Source organism: Aquarana catesbeiana, linkage group LG04 (genome assembly GCF_042186555.1).
Source record: "Aquarana catesbeiana isolate 2022-GZ linkage group LG04, ASM4218655v1, whole genome shotgun sequence".
Lineage (NCBI taxonomy): Eukaryota > Metazoa > Chordata > Amphibia > Anura > Ranidae > Aquarana > Aquarana catesbeiana.
The window spans coordinates 365,312,105-365,333,741 of record NC_133327.1 but is presented as its reverse complement, the minus strand read 5'-3'; the positions used below and the strand labels follow the sequence as shown (position 1 = coordinate 365,333,741).

Sequence of the window (21,637 nt, the reverse complement as noted above, 5' to 3'; positions counted from 1 at the left end):
ATGCAGTGAACACAGCAACCTATTTTGCCAGATTGTCCATTTAAATACCTCTGGTCTGTATAGCATGTAATTCCTGTACCTCCTGGACTTAATGAGCATTCAGCCCTTACACTGTGGGTAATTCCCAGAATTCAGCTTTAAAACATTTCTTGTGATGCTATTTGAGCCCACATTTATGCTAGTGCAAATGTGTGAAAGTGCACAAAATCCAGTGGTTTTCTGTGTTCAGGAAATGCTTGACAAACACATGCTGTGTTTGAGGTGCCATTTATTGCTAATGACACTCAAAACACCGGAACACATTTTTGCAACTTTGTGTTAGTACAATTTTACATATCAATACAACTACTTAGTGTACCCAGGTGAATTATACAGTTGTGCTCATAAGTTTACATACCCTGGCAAAATATATGATTTATTGGCAATTTTTCAGAGAATATGAATGATAACACAAAAACATTTCTTTCACTCATGGTTAGCATTTGGCTGAAGCCATTTATTATCAGTTAACTGTGTTTACTCTTTTTAAATCATAATGACAACAGAAACTACCCAAATGACCCTGATCAAAAGTTTACATACCCTGGTGATTTTGGCCTGATAACATGCACACAAGTTGACACAAAGGGGTTTGAATGGCTATTAAAGGTAACCATCCTCACCTGTGATCTGTTTGCTTGTAATTAGTGTGTGTGTGTGTGTGTGTGTGTGTGTGTGTGTGTGTGTGTGTGTGTGTGTGTATAAAAGGTTAATGAGTTTCTGGACTCCTGACAGACCCTTGCATCTTTCATCCAGTGCTGCACTGAAATTCCTGGATTCTGAGTCATGGGGAAAGCAAAAGAATTGTCAAAGGATCTGTGGAAAAGGTCGTTGAACTGTATAAAACAGGAAAGGGATATAAAAAGATATCCAAGCAGTGGCGACTGGTGAAGTTTTAGGATGAGGGGGCGCCAGACCCCGCCCTTCCTTTTTGACCCCTCCCACTTGGTGAAAGTGGGCGTGGCTCTAAGGTGGTGTGGTTAGCGTCTGAGATGAACGAGGGATGGAGAGAGAGGGACAGCAGGCCCAGATCCTACACAACAATAGAAATATGTGTATTCTAGAAAGTTTAACAATCAGCAGATAAAGATACTCCAAACACCTGGTGTTAGCACTTCAATCATCCCAGCACCATGGTTGTTATGGTGTCAGGATGATTGAAGCGCGTTATTTCTATTATTACATTGTAATATAAAATTAAATCATTCAACTCACCAACTCACTAGCCACGTCGCCTACAACCAGATGCCATCAGGCGTCCCCAGCAGTCTGTCCTTACATCAGGTGCCCCCAGCGGAGTCCCTCCTTATATGCAGCCTCTGTCACATCAAATGCAGCCTCTGTCCCCCCAAATGCAGCAAGCCTGTGTCCCATTAAATGCAGCATGCCTGTGTCCCATTAAATGCAGCTTCTGTTCCCCCAAATGCAGCCTCTGCCCCCCCCAAATGCAGCCTCTGTCCCCCCCCAAATGCAGCCTCTGTCCCCCCAAATGCAGCATGCCTGTGTCCCATTAAATGCAGCATGCCTGTGTCCCATTAAATGCAGCCTCTGTTCCCCCAAATGCAGCCTCTGTCCCCCCCAAATGTAGCCTCTGTCCCCCCCCCAATGCAGCCTCTGTTTCCCCCCAAATACAGCCTCTGCCCCCCCAAATGCAGCCTCTGTTCCCCCCAATGCAGCTTCTGTTCCCCCAATGCAGCCTCTGTTCCCCCCATACAGCCTCTGTCCCACCCCCCAAATGCAGCCTCTGTCCCACCTCCCAAATGCAGCCTCTGTCCCACCCCCAAATGCAGCCTCTGTCACCCCCAAATACAGCCTCTGGTCCCCCCCAAATGCAGCCTCTGTCCCCCCCCAAATGCAGCCTCTGTCCCCCCCAAATACAGCCTCTGCCCCCCCCCCAAATGCAGCCTCTGTCCCCCCAAATGCAGCCTCTGTCACCCCCCCAAATGTAGCCTCTGCCCCCCCAAATACAGCCTCTGTCTCCTCCCTCCCAAATACAGCCTCTGTCCCATTAAATGCAGCATGCCTGTGTCCCATTAAATGCAGTCTCTGTCCCCCCCAAATGCAGCCTCTGCCGCCCCAAATACAGCCTCTGTTCCCCCCATGCAGCCTCTGTCCCACCCCCCAAATGCAGCCTCTGTCCCACCCCCAAATGCAGCCTCTGTCCCACCCCCAAATGCAGCCTCTGTCCCCCCCAAATACAGCCTCTGGCCCCCCCAAATGCAGCCTCTGTCCCCCCAAATACAGCCTCTGCTCCCTCAATGCAGCCTCTGTCCCCCCCAAATGCAGCCTCTGTCACCCCCCCAAATGTAGCCTCTGTACCCACCCCCAAATGCAGCCTCTGCCCCCCCAAATACAGCCTCTGCACCCCCCAAATACAGCCTCTGCCCCCCCCCCCAAATACAGCCTCTGTCCCATTAAATGCAGCATGCCTGTGTCCCATTAAATGCAGTCTCTGTCCCCCCCAAATGCAGCCTCTGCTGCCCCAAATACAGCCTCTGTTCCCCCCATGCAGCCTCTGTCCCACCCCCCAAATGCAGCCTCTGTCCCACCCCCCAAATGCAGCCTCTGTCCCACCCCCAAATGCAGCCTCTGCCCTCCCCAAATACAGCCTCTGCCCTCCCCAAATGCAGCCTCTGTCCCCCCAAATACAGCCTCTGCCCCCTCAATGCAGCCTCTGTCCCCGCCAAATACAGCCTCTGTCCCCCCCAATGCAGCCTCCCCCCCCCCAAATACAGCCTCTGTGCCCCCCAATGTAGCCTCTGTCCCCCCCCAAATACAGCCTCTGTCCCCCCCAAATGCAGCCTCTGTCCCCCCCAAATGCAGCCTCTGCCCCCCCAAATGCAGCCTCTGTCCCCCCCAAATGTAGCCTCTGCCCCCCCAAATGCAGCCTCTGTCACTTCAAACGGTACTTACCTTGCTTTCTCCTCTCCTGCGGTGTCTCCTTCACACTGGCAGCGACATTCTTCCTGTTTCCTCTCTCGGGCGAAATGAGAGATAGAAACAGGAAGTGACATCTAACTCAGGTCAGATGTCAATCAAATCTAAAGCGCCGAGTAGCTTCCGCCCGGCGCCTGTAGTATATATTACGATGGCCGGGCAGAAGCTACTCGGTGCTTCAGAAAGCGCCGCAAGGCGGGCTAAACGCCCGCAAATGTAGCGCCACGTCTGCAATCTCCTGATTAACCGAGGCCAAATGGTAATGAACATTTTCCTGATTTATTTATTTTTATTATCAAAGGAAAACTGGCAAGGAGTGAAGAGAAGTTAAGTAATCAAACTCCAAAAATATGGCAACAATAGGTAAGTGTTTGGTCCTTGGCAAATCTAATACAATATTAATGAAAGGTACCGCCTTTTTTTTTTGTTATTGTTGTGTGATTTTGTTTTAATGTGTGGTGATGAAAGAAAGTGAGACAATGTAATGAACTCTATGTAAATGACAGAAGAACAATGGATTGATATATGATTAGAAGATAGAATTCACTATGAGAGATTGCTGCTTTTTGTTAAGAACATAGGGTATCATCTGACTTTACATAGTAATATATATGAATGTATAGGTATTTGTATAAATTGTTAATAAAATTAATAAAAAAGAGATTGAAAACAAAGAAAAACTGGCACAAAATAGTAAAAAAAAATGTTTTAAAATTCATTGTATATTTGTAATCCTGTCAAAAATACACTGGCCCTTGACTCTGACCATGGCCTTTGACCCCAACTCTGACCTACATCAAACCCTGACCTGCATTACAAACTAGCAGCTGGTGTGCAATGCGGTGGGGTTGAGTTCCACGGATTGCATAGTTTCTTTTTTTTTTTACCGAACTTTATTGAGATGTCAAACAGACTCATAAAGTTAAATTGCCAGCCGAGCAGTGTGAGGCAGTGGATTACCCTGCACTGTGCTGAGCTGATAAAAAGTAGTGCATGTAGTTCTGTTTTTCAGCGCACCATTCTCGTACACCACAGCAACACAGTGGTGTGAACCGGGCACATAGGTGACAAGGCATATTGCTTTGTCCATGCGGTGGGACTGTGGTGGAACAGCCATCCAATGCAGTCCCAACGCATCTGGTGTGAACCAGCCCTTTATCTTTATTTTACTAGACACACTTCTTTGTTTAAAATTATCTCCCCTAGCAAGGAGAAAAAGATACAAATGTATTATATAATGTATCTGGTAGGCAATACAATGTATCTTATTTTCCATTTCAAGAGGTGAAAACAACACAGAGGTGAGCTGTACAGTGACTGACCCCTTTCACACTGAAGCGCTGGGAAACAGCCGCTTATCAGCTGCAATGGTGCTTATCGGGCACTAGCGGGTGACTTTTTTTAAGGTCACGTGACAGTGTGACCTTAAAAAAAGACCCGTTTTGCGGCACTTTCTAATCGCTTTGGAAGCGCTGCCCATTAATTTCAATGGGCAGGGGTGTTTTTGGAGTGCTTTTTACAGCGCTCTAAAGACACCCCAAAGATGCTGCTTGCAGGACTTTTTCTAACACCCCACAAGCGCACCGCCCCAGTGTGAAAGAACCCATTCAAATGCGAGCCACATTTTGCACAGGAATCGGCTGCTGTGAATTGCCGGCTAAAAAAAAAATAGAGAGAAAAAACAGCGTGGGGTCCCCCTCCAAGTCCATACCAGGCCCTTGGGTCTAGTATGGATTCGGAGGGGACCCCCACACACCAACATTTTTTTTAAATCCATACTAGACCCTTATCCGAGCATGCAGCCCGGCAGGTCAGGAAAGGGAGGGGACGACCCCCCCCCCTGAACCATACCAGGCCGCATGCCCTTAATATGGGGGGATGGGTGCTTTAGGGCAGGGGGTGCACCCCAAAGCACCTTGCCCCCGTGTTGATGGGGACAAGGGCCGCTTCCCAACAGCCCTTGCCCGGTGGTTGTTGGGGTCTGTGGGTGGGGGGCTTATCAGAATCTAAAAGCCCCCTTTAACAAGGGGGCCCCCAGATCCCGGCCCCCCTATGTGAATGAGTATGGGGTTGTATGGGGTATTGTACCCCTACCCATTCACTAAAAAACATGTAGTGTAGTGTTAAAAAATACAGTAGACAGTTTTTGACAAGTCTTTTTTTAAAAATCTTCTTCTTCTTCTCTGTTTCTTCCTCTGGTCTTCCTCCATCTTCTCCCGCATCTTCATCTTCCGGTATTCTCCTTCTCCCCGTGCTTCTTCTTCCGCTCTTCTTCTGTCTTCTGCGGTGTTCTTCCTCCTCTGCTGTCGCTCCAGCCAAGGACCCTCCTCCGATTCTGCGTCCTGCTGATCTGTCTGCACCGATGTCCTGAATTTCTTAAATAACGATGGGGCGTGGCAATCAGGTTACGTCATCCAGAGGCCACGCCCCCTTGTGATGTCACAGACCCATTATGCCCCAGGCGGTTAGTCTGGTTGAAAAAAGACACAAGTCCATCTAGTTCAGAAGGGGAAAAAAAATTATACAATCCTATACCCACAGTTGATCCAGAGGAAGACAAAAAACCACAAGAAAGCATGATCCAATTTGCTCCAGCAGGGAAAACATTAGTTCCTGATCCCCCACGAGGCAATCGGATGATCCCTGGATAAACTTTACCTATAAATGTTAGTATCTAGTTATAGTATGTACATTTAGGAAAGAATCCAGGCCTTTCTTAAAACAATCTACTGAGCTGGACAGAGCCACATGAGGGATTCTACTCCACATTTTCACAGCTCTTACAGTGAAGAAGCCTTTCTGTATTTAGAGATTAAATCTCTTTTCCTCCAGACATAAAGAGTGCTCCCTTGTCCTCTGTGATGACCTTAAAATGAATAATGCAACACCAAGTTCGCTATATGGACCACCTATGTATTTGTACATGTTGATCATATCCCACCTTAATCTCCTCTTCTCAAGAGTGAATAAATTCAATTGCTCTAACCTTTTCCCATAGCTGAGCTCCCCCATGCTTATCAGTTTGGTTGCCATTCTCTGCACTTTCTCCAGTTCCCTGATATCCTTTTTGAGAACTGGTGCCCAAAACTGAACTGCATATTCCAAATGAGGTCTTACTAATGATTTGTACAGAAGCAAAATTATATTCACTCTGGAGTCCATACCTCTCTTAATACAAGAAAGGATTTTGCTCGCTTTGGAAACCGCAGCTTGGCATTGCATGCTATTATTGAGCTTATGATCTACCAAAATCCCCAGATTCTTCACCATTGACTTCCCCAGCAGTGGCGGCCCTTCCATTAGGGGCGCATGGATGCCACCCCCCCATCCATGCGTCCGGTCCCCTGATCTACATACAGGGACACCGGATGCATGGATTCCAATTGGAGGGGTGGAATAGGCTGTAATAGGCCTCAAAAAAGGGTGGTCTCAGGGCGCAGAGCACTGCTCTCAGAGCCCACCCAGTTGTGTGACAATAGCGAATGAATACTCGCTATTTCACATTAACTCTCCTCCCCGTTTCCCGATTGGCCAAAAGATCAGGTGATCCTGTGGATGCCTAGCAGGAGGGAGGAGAGCACGGCTGGAGAAGACCCACCCACCAGCCGCAACTGTGAGATGGATGCTATCTAGCAATCCCCGGAATGGCCTCGGCTCCCGCCGAGGGCGATGGTTTGCCACCCTCCCCAGAATTATCAAGCACCAGCCACCACTGTTCCCCAGCTGTACTCCTTCTAGTATGTATGATGCATGCATATTCTTAGCCCCCAAGTGCATACCTTTACATTTAGGCCCAGGTCACACTGCCAGAACTTAAAGGTGTGACTTCAGCATGACTTGCATACGACTTTTTTAGCAGAAGTCAATGGAAGTCATGCTGAAGTTGGACCAAAAGTAGTGCAGGAACTTTTGTCGGAGCCTGTTAGAATGGTTCCATTGCACTTAATGGGGTGCAACTTGAGATGTGACATGTGCTCTCAAAGTTGGAGTGCATGTCACAGCAGTGTGAACCGGGCCTCACCAACATTAAACCTAATTTGCCACATAGTTGCCCAATTAAATAGTGCATTGAGGTTGGCTTGGAAGTTGGAGACATCCTGTAAGGCTCCATGCACACTGGGCTTAAAGGAGAAGTACACCCAAAGCTCATTTGGCTGTACGTCTCCTATGGATCACAGGAGTGCAGTTCGTTCTGCACTCCTGTGACCTGTTTTCAGCAGAGAGCAGGCTGAAGTCCGCTCTCTGCTGACGTCACAGAAGTCGGTCCAGGCTCCGTGTCAGCACGACCACGGAGTCGGGATCTGCCGGGTCCCTGGGCCGACACCCGGCTCAGCCTCTTAGTGAGCCACTGAAAGGCTGAGCCAGCCGCCTCCGCCCCCTCCACAGCCCAGCGTTCCAGTGAGAGAGGAGGGGGCAGAGCTTAGAGCTGTGACTGACAGTCCCCAGCTCTCTGCTCATGGAGCTATGAGAACTGAGCGATCAGCGATGTACGATCGCTCGGTTCTCAATGTAGAGGCACCGGGGGGACAGATGCAGCTTCGGACAGATGCTGCATCCACCTAGGTAAGTATAATTCAGGAAAAAAAAAACATACTTCTCTTTTTAAAAAATGCCAGTTCCCTTGGCAGAAAAAAAACGCTCATGAAGAGCAGTTTTTGTACCGAGTTTTGTGTTGTTTTCTGCCAGAAAGCTCCAATCAGAAATGCAAACCAGAAGGGTTTTTTTCCTGCTTCTAAATGTCCTAATGTGCATGGACACATAGGATAAAATGAATCTGCTTCTACAGGGAAAACATAAAAATCCTGTAGAAGCAGCGAGTTTTAAGCTAGGGTGCATGCAGCCTAAGGACGTTATTACACTGCATAGCTTGGTGTCATCTGCAAAGCCTGAAATGTTACTTTTAATCCGAGACCATATTTCATTTATAAAGATATGAAAAAGTAAGGGTCCCAACCAGTGGCGGTGTGTCCATAGAGGGAGCAGGAGCGCCGCTCCCTCTCTCCTGTACCTGTCAATCTCCAATAGATAGATTCATGCATTGCATGAATCTATCTGTCACTGCTGCTGCCCCCTATTCAGGTGTCCGACCCCTTGTCGGGTGCCGGGCATCTGAATTACATCGGCAGGGGTGTTTTTGGAAGTGCCTGATTAGAGCCGTCGGCTCTAATAGGTGTCCTGATTAGAGCCGTGGGCTCCAATAGGCTTCCAAATTGGTAAACAGCAGGTGCACTGCTGTGTGTCCGCTGCTTATGTAGTGCTGTGTTAGGGAATCGAATAAATAGCTTCCCTAACACTGACCTGCCTCTCAACCAATCAGGTGCACCGGGTCTGGTTACCTGTCACCTAATTGGCTGAAGCGACGGGCGCTGTGATTGGACGCCTATCAGGCATCCAATCATAGCAGAAGAGGACGGGAGAAGACATCGAGGACTCGGAGGGAGCGTGGAGGACAGCACTGACCCAAGACAGGTAAGTGCTGGGCAAGGGGGGTGACACTGGCAGCAATTGATGGGGCAAACTGGTGTCAACTGATGGGGCACACTGGCGGCAATTGATGGGGCGGCAATAGATGGGGCACACTGGCAGCAATTGATGGTTACAGTAGCTGCATTTGATGGCACAGTGGCGGCAATTTATGTGTGCAGTGGCTGCGTATGATGGGCACAGTGGTTGAGCTTGATTGGCACAGTGGCAGCGTTTAATGGGCACAGTGGTGGCTATTTATGGGTACAGTGGCTGCGTTTGACGGGCACAGTGGTGGCAATTGATGGGTTTTTTTTTTTTTTTTTTTCAGTTTGCGCCCCCCCTAAAAGTAAGAGTAATGCCCCGTACACACGGTCGGATTTTCCGATGGAAAATGTCCGATCGGAGCATGTTGTCGGAAATTCCGATCGTGTGTGGGCTCCATCGGACATTTTCCATCGGATTTTCTGACACACAAAGTTGGACAGCAGGAGATAAAATTTTACGATCGTGTGTACACAAATCCGACGGACAAAGTGCCACGCATGCTCAGAATAAATAAAGAGATGAAAGCTATTGGCCACTGCCCCGTTTATAGTCCTGACGTACATGTTTTACGTCACCGCGTTCAGAACGATCGGATTTTCCGACAACTTTGTGTGACCGTGTGTATGCAAGACAAGTTTGAGCCAACATCCGTCGGAAAAAATCCATGGATTTTATTGTCGGAATGTCCGATCAATGTCCGACCGTGTGTACGCCCTGTAAGAATCAATAACTACTACTCTCTGAATTCTGTCTTTTCCTATCCATTTACAAACTGATTTTTTCCAAGCCAAACACTGATTCAGATCCACATCCCTGGTTGTATCATATTGACTGAATGTGTTGCCAACTATAGATGGATTATTCTCTTTGGAAAAGTTTGATCAGAAAATAAATGAACCCTTCATTGGAGTGTGTATGGCCATCCTTAGGGAGATATACCCCGTCTACTTTTCATGTTTACTAATATCATCAGGAGTGAGCAAAAATCCCAACTTGTGGGCTGTCATCAGAAGAGGAATAGAAAAGAAATCTTTCATTGGGGACACCAGTGACTTTCCTGTCACTTCCATGGCTCTGACACAGAAGTGAAATCTCCCCAATGGGATAGAGATGGCACAGAGAAGGTTCTAGCCCTCCCTCACTCTATGCCTTCAGTCACACTTTGTGGTGAGTCCTGTGAATAGTCATGTGAGGGCCCCGTGTGTGCCTCCCCCCGCCGTGGCACTGTGTAACGTCTAGTGGCGAGAGGGCAGGGGGCTGTTCCCACCGCAGCCTCCTCTGTCTCCTGTGTCCTTCTGCGGAAATGACACATGCGGAGTCCCGTCACGTCACGCGAGAACGCACGGACACGCAGCACACAAAGGCACCGAGACACGCCGGGAGAGGAGCCGTGTACAGAGCGTGGCCTGGGCGGGAGGGAGCGTGTGGGGGGCCACTCAGGAACATTGCAGGATTCCTAGCACACGGCTCTATGCGAGGTAAGCGTATGCCTGCGGCTGCTCCACACTGTGCGGGCACTCCCTCACCACTCACACTGTGTCATTGTCACAACTTCACTGCTTACTAAGGACTACTCAGGAGAGCACCGTGCGCCCATTGTCACGGCCGACGTCTGCTGTCATCGTGACGTCACGGCCCGCCGAACCGAGGGGAGTGATCATGTGACTGGCAGAGGCTTCACTATAGCATACATCCACTTAGCAATCTCAGTGTATGAGCTCGGCACTTAGCAGTCTCGTTGTACGATCGCTGCACTTGGTCTCGTTGTACGATCGCTGCACTTGGTCTCGTTGTACGATCGCTGCACTTGGTCTCATTGTACGATCGCTGCACTTGGTCTCGGTGTACGATCGCTGCACTTGGTCTCGGTGTACGATCGCTGCACTTGGTCTCGTTGTACGATCGCTGCACTTGGTCTCGTTGTACGATCGCTGCACTTGGTCTCGGCGTACGATCGCTGCACTTGGCGATTGCTGCACTTGGCCTCGTACGATTGCTGCTTTCAGCAATCTCCGTGTATGATCGCTACAGTTAACAATCTCAATGTTAGATCACTATATGGTGAAAGTTTATTAAAGGATTAAAATGCACACTCACATGTTAATAAAATAAAACCGGCTTTACAAACGTTCGTGGCTTCGAATGGCATTCCTACGGGCTTGTAAAGTAACAGTCCTGACCATCCAATGAGGTCAGCGTAGGTGATGATGTCACCATTGTAGGCTCCACCCTACACGTTTCGTCAGAGATGGCGTTGTCTTATGCATCTAATTTTGGTTTAAGGTTTTTTTTTTTTTTTTTTTTATGTAAATTATGTATTTATTTCAGGTACTTATATAGCGCCGTCAATTTACGCAGCGCTTTACATATACATTGTACATTCACATCAATCCCTACCCTCAAGGAGCTTCCAATCTAAGGTCCCTAACTCACATTCATACCTATACTAGGGACAATTTAGACAGGATCCAATTAACCTACCAGCATGTCTTTGGAGTGTGGGAGGAAACCGGAGTACCCGGAGGAAACCCACGCAGGCACAGGGAGAACATGCAAACTCCAAGCAGGTAGTGTTGTGGTTGGGATTTGAACCAGTGACCCTTCTTACTGCTAGGCGAGAGTGCTACCACTACACCACTGTGCCGCCCCAATTATGCAGGAAATATTTTTAGTTCTCCTTTTCTTGCATAGTCTTTGTGCCACACAGACATCCAGTACGACGAGCAGCAGTAAGACCCACTTTGCGACCAGCTGGAGCATTGTTCCTGATAGTTTGCCAATGTGCTGATGGTGACCACCACCAAAGGGATGTTCTACAGAAAGTGATGGTGAACCTTGGCACTAAAGATGTTTTGGAACTACGTTTCCCAAGATGCTCATGCACTCTTCAGTGTAGTTGAGCATCATGGGAAATGTAGTTCCAAAACATCTGGGGTGCCAAGGTTTGCCATCACTGTTGTACAGGATTCATAGCCACACCACGGACATGTGGCCAGCAGTTTGTCTTAGCTTATATTTTTGGTAAGCACGGCCTGCCTTCAGGATGGACCTATCAATACGTCCACCACCAGCAATGACTCCAACAATTGTTGGTTTAAGTTTTATTGAGCAGTTTTTGTCTGGGTGTTATTTTATTTATCATTACTTAATATTGTTCTGCATAGTTATATGGAAACCAAAGGCAGCATTTTCAGCTCCCTACAGAAAGTTTGGAGCACGCTGGATTTCCGGCAGGATTAACATGTATTTTCCTGTACTTGCAGCGTTTTTTTTAGGAGGCAAAACTGAGGGAAATTGACATACGCTCACTGGCCACTTTATTAGGTACGCCTTGCTAGTACCGGGATGGACCCCCTTTTGCCTTCAGAACTGCCTTCATTCTTCATGGCATAGATTCAATAAGGTGTTGGAAACATTCCTCAGATTTTGGTCCATATTGACATGACGGCATCATGCAGTTACTGCAGATTTGTCAGTTGCACATCCTTGATGCAAATCTCCCATCCCACCACATCCCAAAGGTGCTCTATTGGATTGAGATCTGGTGACTGTGGAGGCAATTGGAGTACAGGGAACTCATTGTCCTGTTCAAGAAATCAGTGGTGAGATGATTTGAGCTTTGTGACATGGTGCATTATCCTGCTGGAAGGAGCCATCAGAAGATGGGTACACTGTAGTCATGAAGGGATGGACATGGTCAGCAAAAATACTCAGGTAGACCGTGGTGTTTAACTACTTGACTTGGTTTGCACAAAAGATATAGCGTCTGCAAATTATAATATATTTTTTAGACTAGTAATGCCGGCGATTAGCGACTTGTAGCAGGACTGCTATTATGCGGTGGACAGTCAGACACTAAGTGACACTTTTTGGGGACCAGAGACACTAATACAGTGATCATTGCTAAATATATGCACTGGCTGGGAAAAGGTTAAACATCAGGGTCGATCAAAGGGTTGACTGTGTGCCTAACCAGTGTTTTAGTGTACTGTGGGAGGTGCTTTTACTAGGGGAAGGCATGGATCCATGTCCCTGCTTTGCAGGAACACAGGAGCCATGCCTTCCCTACTGACAGAGTGGTGATCTGCCTTGTTTACATAGGCAGACTGCCATTCTGCTTCTTTTATGGATGATCGGCGGGTGGCGGCGACATGCACGCCCCAAACCGGGAAGTGACAGATCACATACTAGGTACGTGATCTGGCAGAGCAGTGACACCTTGCTGCCATATAAGTAAGTTATACGGGTGGCAAGTGGTTAACCGCTTTAGCTCCGGGAGTTTTACCCCCTTCATGACCAGGCCGTTTTTTGCGATACGGTACTGCGTTACTTTAACTGACAATTGCGCAGTTGTGCGATGTTGTACCCAAATAAAATTTATGTCCTTTTTTTCCCCACAAATAGAGCTTTCTTTTGGTGGTATTTGATCACCTCTGCGGTTTTTAATTTTTCGTGCTATAATAAAAAAACAAAAAAAAAGACAATTTTGAAAAAAAAAGCAATATTTGTTTACTTTCTGCTATAAAACACATCCAGTAAAAAATCTAATTTCTTCATCAATTTAGGCCAATATGTATTCTGCTACATGTTTTTGGTAAACAAAAACCCAATAAGCTTATATTGATTGGTCTGCGCAAAAGTTATAGTGTCTACAAACTATGGGATATTTTTATTGAATTTTAATTTTTTTACTGGTAATGGTGGTGATCAGCGACTTATAGCAGGTCTGCGGTAGACAAATCGGAAACTTAGCTTAGGTTCACACTGATGTGGGTTTGAAATTGCGCGAGTTCAGCTGAACTTGCACGACTTCAAAGCCACTTGTCAGTCCGACTTCAGGAGCGATTTCAGAGACATCTGTGCAGGTTCCTGCCCCCAAAGTCGCCAAAAGTAGCGCAGGAACTACTTTTGGGAAAATTTGGACGGTGCCATAGCCAGTGATTTGACATGTCAAATCGCATGTCAAAATGGCCCGATGTGAAGTGACGCTTTTGATACTTTTTTTGGGGACCAGTGACACCAATACAGTGATCAATGTTAAAAAATATGCACTGTCAATGTACTGATGACACTGGGAGGGAATGGGTTAACATCAGGGGCAATCAAAGGGTTAAATATGTTCCTAGGGAGTGCTATGTATTGTTTTGTTTTTTTTTCTATTATGACTGGGGGTACACTGTAAGGGGCCCGATTCACACTTGTGTATTGCAGTGAAGCACAAAACCTACATTTCTGCATTGCAGTGCCATTCATTTTGAATGGCATTCCAATGTACTAAGGCAACGTACCTTAACTACTTAAGGACCAGAAGGATTTACCCCCTTAATGACCAGGCCATTTTTTGCGATATGGCACTGCATCGCTTTAACTGACAATTGCACGGTCGTGCAACGTTATACCCAAACAAAATTGATGTCCGTTTTTTTCCACAAATAGAGATTTCTTTTGGTGGTATTTGATCACCTCTGCAGTTTTTATTTTTTGCGCTATAAAACAAAAAAAGACTGACAATTTTGAAAAAAACAATATATTTTACTTTTTGCTATAATAAATATCCAGAAAACAAATAAAACATTTCTCCATCAGTTTAGGCCAATATGTATTCTTCTACATATTTTTGGTAAAAAAACAAAAAAACGCAATAAGCGTATATTGATTGGTTTGGGCAAAAGTTATAGTGTCTACAAAATAGGGGATAGATTTATGGCACTTTTTTATTTTTTTACTAGTAATGGCGGTGATCAGCGTGGTTTTTTTAGCGGGACTGCGACATTGCGGACCCTTTTGACACTTTTTTTTTTGGGACAAGTGACATTATTACAGTGATCAAAGCTAAAAAATATCCACTGATCACTGTATAAATAATACTAGGGGGCAATCAAAGGTTTAACTGTGTCCTAGGGAGGTGTTTATAACTGTGGGGGGAGGGGACTGACTGGGAGTAGAGAGAGAGATGCTGTTTCTAATCACTAGGAACAGACGATCACACTGTAATCGCCTGAAAAAACGTTCTGCCTCTCCGAGGAGTGACCGCGGGTGGCCGGCGAACATCACGGCCCCCGGACCCGCGCAACAGCAGCCCCGCTGTGCAGCAGGCGCGCGAGCCCACAGTGTCTCGTGCACGAAACGATGTGTGGTACATCATTTCACGCAATAGGGCCACAGTGCCGCAGTATATATGCGGTGGGCGGTCCTTAAGTGGTTAATGCAGCGCATAGTAAAGCTTGAAATAATGGGGTTGATTGAGGCTGCATTCACACCTGAGCATTTTCAGCTCATAAAACGCTTGTAAAACACCCAAAAAAATGCCTGAAGAACGCCCAACAAGCAAAATTCCATTCATTTTAATGGCACCTGTTCACATCTGAGCGTTTTGTCACCTGACGCAAAATGCCTGAAAAACGCCTCAAGCTCAAAAATGAACATGAGCTTCTTTTGGGCAGATTACATGCATTTTTCTGCTTTTTACATTGGTGACCTGTACAAAATTGCGGTAAGAATCGCGGCAAAAACGCATGACTTTGAAATGCTCAGATGTGAATGCAGCCTGACTAAAACTGAAGAGTGGAAAATCTGGTAAAGCTGTGCATGGTAGACAATCCGCTCCTAAGCCCTGGTTTACATTGAATTCACTTGAAGTAGTGCGATTTCAAAGTAGCAAGGTCAGCGTGATTTCAGGTGCTACTTGATAGACACCTGTGTAGCTTCATACACAGATGTTTATTGAAAACGCATCTGAAATCAGCAAAAGTAGTGCAGGAACTAAATTTGTAAATTGGTGCGACGCCGCAAAATCGGTATCGCACAGATCGGAACAGTGCCATTGCCGCCAATAGGCTGTGACTTGTTATGCGATTTGATCTCTCAAATTACATGACAAATCGCTCCAATGTGAACCTAGGCTCAAATCTGGAAGCTACCATGCACAGCTGCACCAGATTTTGCACTCTCAGTTTTAGTAAAGCAACCCCATTATGTCCTAATGCTCAGCAGAGAGATAAATAGACCTCCAAAGGAAAACGAAGTTATTTTTACCAGTTTAGAACCTAGGATGTACTTCATTACCCTATCAAGTCCTTTGCTCCTTAGTCCCCACAAATGCTGCTGTCAGTTTGACACCTAGGGTCCTGCTTTGTGAGTCATGGCTGCTCTCAGCTTATTCAGCTTTGATCTGCAAAAATAACGGAAAATTGTATACTCACCTTTCCGTAATTTTCCTTTCCTGACGCATCTTCATGGCAGCACACACTGGGTTGTGACTCCGCCCCCACAACCTGACAGGATTGGTTTAGCTATAAAAGTTGAAGAGAGATGACCCCCACCATTCTCAGTATATATCATCTTAAGACAGGGTGGGAATCTGTGTGCTGCCATGAAGATGCGTCAGGAAAGGAAAATTACGGAAAGGTGAGTATACAATTTTCCGTTTTCCTGACGCCTTCATGGCAGCACACACTGGGAAATAACTCGCCAGTCGGGAGGGTGCAATTAAAGTTTTATTATTCTAAAGAGCTGTGGAATTGGCTGTAATAATGGATCTGCCAAAGTCCGCTGTAGTTAGATGCGCAGAATCAATCTTATAGTGAGAAGTAAATGTATGTCTTGACGACCAGGTAGCTGCCTTACAGATTGTCTCCGGTGAAACTCTGCAGTATGCTGCCCATGAGGTTGCCACTGCCCTGGTTGAGTGTGCCCTGATGCCTTCTGGGATGGCTAGTTGCTGAGACGAATATGCCTTCTTAACGGTGTTGACCAGCCAGGATGCGATTGTTCGGGAAGTTGCTGGATGACCTTTCCTAGGACCGTGAGGGATTATGAGAAGAGTATCTGATTTTCTAAAAGAGGCTGTAGCTTCCAAATAGTTGGTAATAATAGTTTTAACATCCAATGCATGAGGTTCACCCTGGTCGTTAGTAAAGGATGGAAGGTTGATATCTTGATTATAATGAAAAGAAGATGATACCTTGGGAGTGAAACGTTCCGAGGGTCTTAGTACCACTCTATCGGGATAGAAGACTAGGTAAGGTTCTGTTATTAATAGCGCTTTAAGTTCTGAAACTCTTCTAGCGAATGTAATGGCTATAAGGAAGGTTACTTTCAAAGTCAGGTTCCAAAGTGAGATTGACTCAATTGGCCAAAAAGGAGGTTTAGATAATGCATCGAGTACTGTGGAGAGATTCCAAGCTGGAAATGTGGGTTTCTTTGGAGGTCTGATTTTTAAGCAAGCCCTCATGAACTGAATCACTAGTGGATGTAGTGCCCATCTAATGCCTGTTTTAGCCGAAAGAGCCGAAATCTGGACTTTAAGAGTACTTGAGCTTAAGCCTTTGGAAATACCCAACTGAAGGAATTCCAGAACTTGTGTCTCTGGTGATACTGGGTTCCATTTTCTTTGTTGGGCCAGAGAACAAAACCTATTCAATACTTGTGAGTATGTCTTTTTGGTGGTGTTTTTCCTTGCTTGTAGAAGAGTAGAAATGACCTCCTGCGAGCATCCCTGCTCTAACAGCCGAGTCCTTTCAATTTCCATGCTGTCAAGTGTAACCTCTCTGGAGCTGGGTGTAGAAATTGACCCTGGGATAGGAGGTCCGATGTTACTGGGAGAGGCAGTGGTTGTTGTAAGCTGAGCTGTAGTAAGGTTGTGAACCATGGTCTCCTCGGCCAAAAAGGAATTATGGCTATTACTGTTGCTGATGATTTCCGAAGCCTGGATAGGAACCTTGCAATTAAGGGTACTGGAGGAAAAATGTAACCCAACTTGAAATTCCACGGATGGGTCAAACAATCCATCCCCTCGGCCGATGGGAAGGCTGCTCTTGCCAGGAATCTTCGACATTTGGTGTTTGCAGGTGTGGCTGCTAGGTCGATCTCTGGTGTTCCCCAGGTTCTTGAAAGAAGGGAAAAGGCCTGTTGGCTCAATGACCACTCGTTGTTTGAGAGCAGTTCCCTGCTCAAATAGTCGGCCAGCATGTTCTGAGCTGCTGGGACATATACCGCTTTCAGGTCTATTAGGTGTACTTGAGCCCACTCCATGATAGGACGTACCTCCTGCATCAAAGAGCGACTCCTCGTCCCTCCTTGCCTCTGGATATATGTTACAGCGACTTTGTTGTCCATTCGAATTACGACATTCTTCTCTACCAGATATGGAGTGAAGGCCAGGAGTGCCTGAAAAGCCGCTCTGAGCTCTAGTATATTGGATACCATCCCATGAGCCTGGAACTTCCATTGCCCTTGAGCTGCTAGATTCTGGTAATGGGCTCCCCATCCTAGCTGGCTGGCATCTGAGGTGACCACCTCTGGTTGTGGAGAAACTAGAGGTTTGTATCTCTTGAGATTTTTGGGACGTGTCCACCACCACATCGATTGCTTCACATACCTGTGTATGTAGATTCTCTGAAGCATTGATACTCCATCCCACTGCCTCAGAAAGGAATTCTGGAAGATTCTTGTGTGCCATTGAGACCACTGGATCATGGGCAGAGTTGCAGACATGGAACCCAGGATACTCATACATACTCTGGCTGGCAAGTGTGTAGCCGAGATTAGCCTCTGAATTTTCTGAATCAGAGGCATGATTTTCTCCTGAGGAAGCTGTACTCTGTTTAGGATGGTGTCTAGTTCTGCACCTAAAAAAATCATCTTCTGAGTGGGCTGAAGCTTGCTCTTCTGCCAGTTCACCAGCCAACCAAATTTTTGCAGAGTTAATAGTAGGATTTCTCGGTGTTGTATCAAGATCTGGCGACTTTCTGCTAGAAGAAGTATATCGTCCAGATAATGATGTACTCTTAGACCTTTTTCTCTGAGGTATGCGATGAGAGGCAGGAGAACTTTGGTGAAGGTCCTGGGAGCTGATGAGATGCCGAAGGGTAGGCATTGGAACTGGAAGTGATGTTGTTTGATTGAAAAGCGGAGAAATTTTTGAAAAGCAGGGTGTATTGGGATGTGAAGATAGGCGTCTGATAAGTCTACGGACAGCATCCAATCTCCTAGATTCACAGCTAGTAGTATGGACTGTAGGCTTTCCATCTTGAAGGTTTCTAACTTGATATTTTTGTTTAGTCTCTTTAGGTCCAGTACTGGCCGTAAATCCCCCGTTTTCTTTTTTACCAAAAACAGAGGGGAGTAAAAACCTCTGCCTTTTTGACATGGTGGAACCTCCAAAATTGCCTCCTTTTGTTTTAGTTCCATTATGTATTTCAGAAGGATTCTTTTCTTGTCTGGAGAAGCTGGGAGTTTGGTTGGCAGAAAGTGGTTCCTGGGGTTTTTGTTCAGGAATCTCCATCTGTGACCGTACTTGATCGTAGAAATGGTCCAATGGTCCCTGATGTTTTCTGACCATATTTGTATGAATTTCTTTAGTCTGGCGCCCACCCTTGGAGGATGGGCGGGCGTACCTTCAAAAGGACTTCTGTTGCTCGGTAGAAGGGGTGGTCTTGGTTTTTCGCATCCTCAGAAAGGAAGACTGTGTGTTCTTCCAGTTTCTCTTAAACTCTCTGCCTGGTCTGTAGGTTTTGGCTTCTCTGTACCTTTCGGGAAGGTTACCTTTATAAGCAGGACCTCTTGGTCTCTTGGGTCTCCTGTCAGAGGGAATGAGTCCCGATTTTCCCCCTGTCACTTTAGAAATTGCTGTATCTAATTTGGAGCCGAAGAGATTGGAACCATCATAGGGAATTCTACACCAATTTGTTTTTGATGCTGCGTCAGCTACCCACGGTTTTAGCCACAGAGCTCGTCTTGCCATCACCGAGGCTAACATTGCCCGGGCCGAGCACCTAATAATGTCTACGGAGGCTTCTGCGATAAAATCGCCTGCTAATTTGAGTTCCTGGAGGGATGAAATTACTTTCTCCAAGTCTATCTCTCCCTGAAGAGATTTTTCAATATTGACAGCCCAGCCTGTAATGGCTCTACCAACTGCTGCCGTGGTGACTGCTGGTCTGCAAGCGCCTCCTGCTGTGGAGTAGGCTTTTTTGAGTTCTAGGTCGATTTTCCGATCTAGGATGTCGCGGAAGGAGACAGCATCTTCAATGGGTAGGGTGACATGTCTTGCCAGACGCATTAAAGAAGCATCCACCACCGGGGCATTAATTAAGGAGGTGACGTTAGGTTCTCTTAAAGGATACATCTTTGCAAGTCTATTGTTTAAGTTAGGTCTCTTGTCGGATCTTTCCCATTCATCTTTGATTAAATCATTCAGCTCTTCAATGAAGGGGAAGGTTTCTGGATCCCTCTTCAGGTTCGGAAAATATTTCTGCGTTTTCTGAGGTATTTCCTCGGATTCTTCCCAACCTATGGCCTCTTTGACAGACTTTGCAAAGGGTTCGACCAAGGTGAAGTCAAAACCTGTTGGTACTTCCGGATCTTCGTTTTCTGAGGGAGACTCTTCTGCCCCTGCCTCGATCGCTGAGCGAGGAGGAGCCATGGAAGTACTCGGGTCTGACCTGGTCGGCAGGGGTGCAGTTGACTCCATTATAGATTCTCTGACTGATTCCCGAATCAGGTCCGTTTACTTCCCTGACGTCTGATTCTCTATCCTTCGTAGCTTCATTGAAGCACGAGCGGCATACTAATTTATCTGGCAAAGCAGTAGCGCCACATACCCAGCAGCAATTGGCTGCGGGACGAGTGTGCTGGGTTTGCTTGCGATGTGACGAAGGTGATCTTCTATGATGAGATCGGCTACGTCGAGAACGACTGTGGCGTGAGTGGCCATGACGAGAATGGCTACGGCGTGAGTGCTTGTGTCGAGATGAGGAGCGTGATCGGCTTCTGCGGGATCTTCTGCTTGAGGCATGGCTTGATCTCTCCCTGCGTCTTGATTCAGACCTGGAAGGACTGATAGAAGGAGTCTTGTCAGCAGCTGTGCGCTCTTTTTTCTCTCTCTTCAATACTTACCATACGGACAGCCTCTTACCTTACTGGACGTGGGTGGTCTGCTTGGGCAGTGGTCTCCATGAGCAGAGAGGAGGAAGGCAGGCAGGAATAAAAGAGTCTGGAAGGGGTTAAAAGAGGAGGACAAATATATATATATATACATATGCCTAGATAATAATAATACTATATATATATATATATTTTTTTATTATATTTTATTTATTTTTTTTTTTAAAAAACCCTTGTAACGATGGATCAGGAAGGATAAAGAAGAACTTACCAGTCTCTAGAGAGAATTTTGTTCCAGGATGCAGAAAAAGAGCAGGTAAAAACGAGCAGAATACCAAACTGCTGTTTTTTAAAAGCCAGAGCCCTTTTTAAATAGACCGCCGCCATCGCGCCAAAAATGACGCTCCGCGCATGCGCAGAAGCGTTGCGACGGCTCCGGCGCCATGTTGGGAGCTGGCAAAACAGTAAACTGGCCCCATCTGACTCCTCCGCGCATGTGCAATGCGGAACGAGACGCGCCGACGGCCATCCTGAGCGCTGTGGGACTACAGAGCCCAGAATAAGAAATATAAGAAATACAAGAATCTCCAGGAAAAAAGATAAGTAAAAAATAACTTACAGGGGAAATGAGGTTTTAAGAAGTGGAGACCACTGCAAACTGAAGCTTCTTTAAAGCTTACTCTGTGCCAGATAATCCATGTTGCTGCCCCTGAGACCACCAGAGTGGGGGTTCCCTCCATAGAAGCTCCTTTAGAGACTGTACAGGAGGGACTTCCAAACAGGAGAGGCTTGAACCTGCTGGGGTGATGCGGTAAGAGGCTCTGCGATGTCCAACCATCTTGTCAGGTGAGGATAAAAAAGAGAATGGTGGGGGTCATCTCTCTTCAACTTTTATAGCTAAACCAATCCTGTCAGGTTGTGGGGGCGGAGTCACAACCCAGTGTGTGCTGCCATGAAGGCGTCAGGAAAGCTATTTTCTAGCTGTGTCTACTAAAATGTATTTAACCACGTGCCCACTGGGCACTTATACCCCCTTCCTAACCAGGCCAATTTTCAGCTTTTGGTGCTTTCACATTTTGAGTGACAATTATTCAGTCATACAACACTGTACTCATGAATTTTTTTTTTCAAACAAATAGAGCTTTCTTTTGGTGAAATTTAATCACCACTGGGGTTTTTATTTTTTGTGCTATAAATGAAAAATACCCAATATTTAAAACAAAAGCATTTTTCTTTGTTTCTGTTATAAAATTTTGCAAATTAG

At 46.3% G+C, this 21,637-nt stretch overlaps 1 protein-coding gene across 1 annotated transcript in view; it reads left to right on the top strand.

Annotated features, from left to right (window-relative positions):
- Positions 1–9,715: 9,715 nt before the first annotated feature.
- BEND3 (BEN domain containing 3) overlaps positions 9,716–21,637 on the top strand; it is a 47,999-nt gene continuing 36,077 nt past the window's right edge. The window contains exon 1 of the mRNA XM_073627022.1: positions 9,716–9,965. The gene's annotated coding sequence lies outside the window, so the exon portion shown is untranslated. The remainder of the gene's footprint in view (positions 9,966–21,637) is intronic.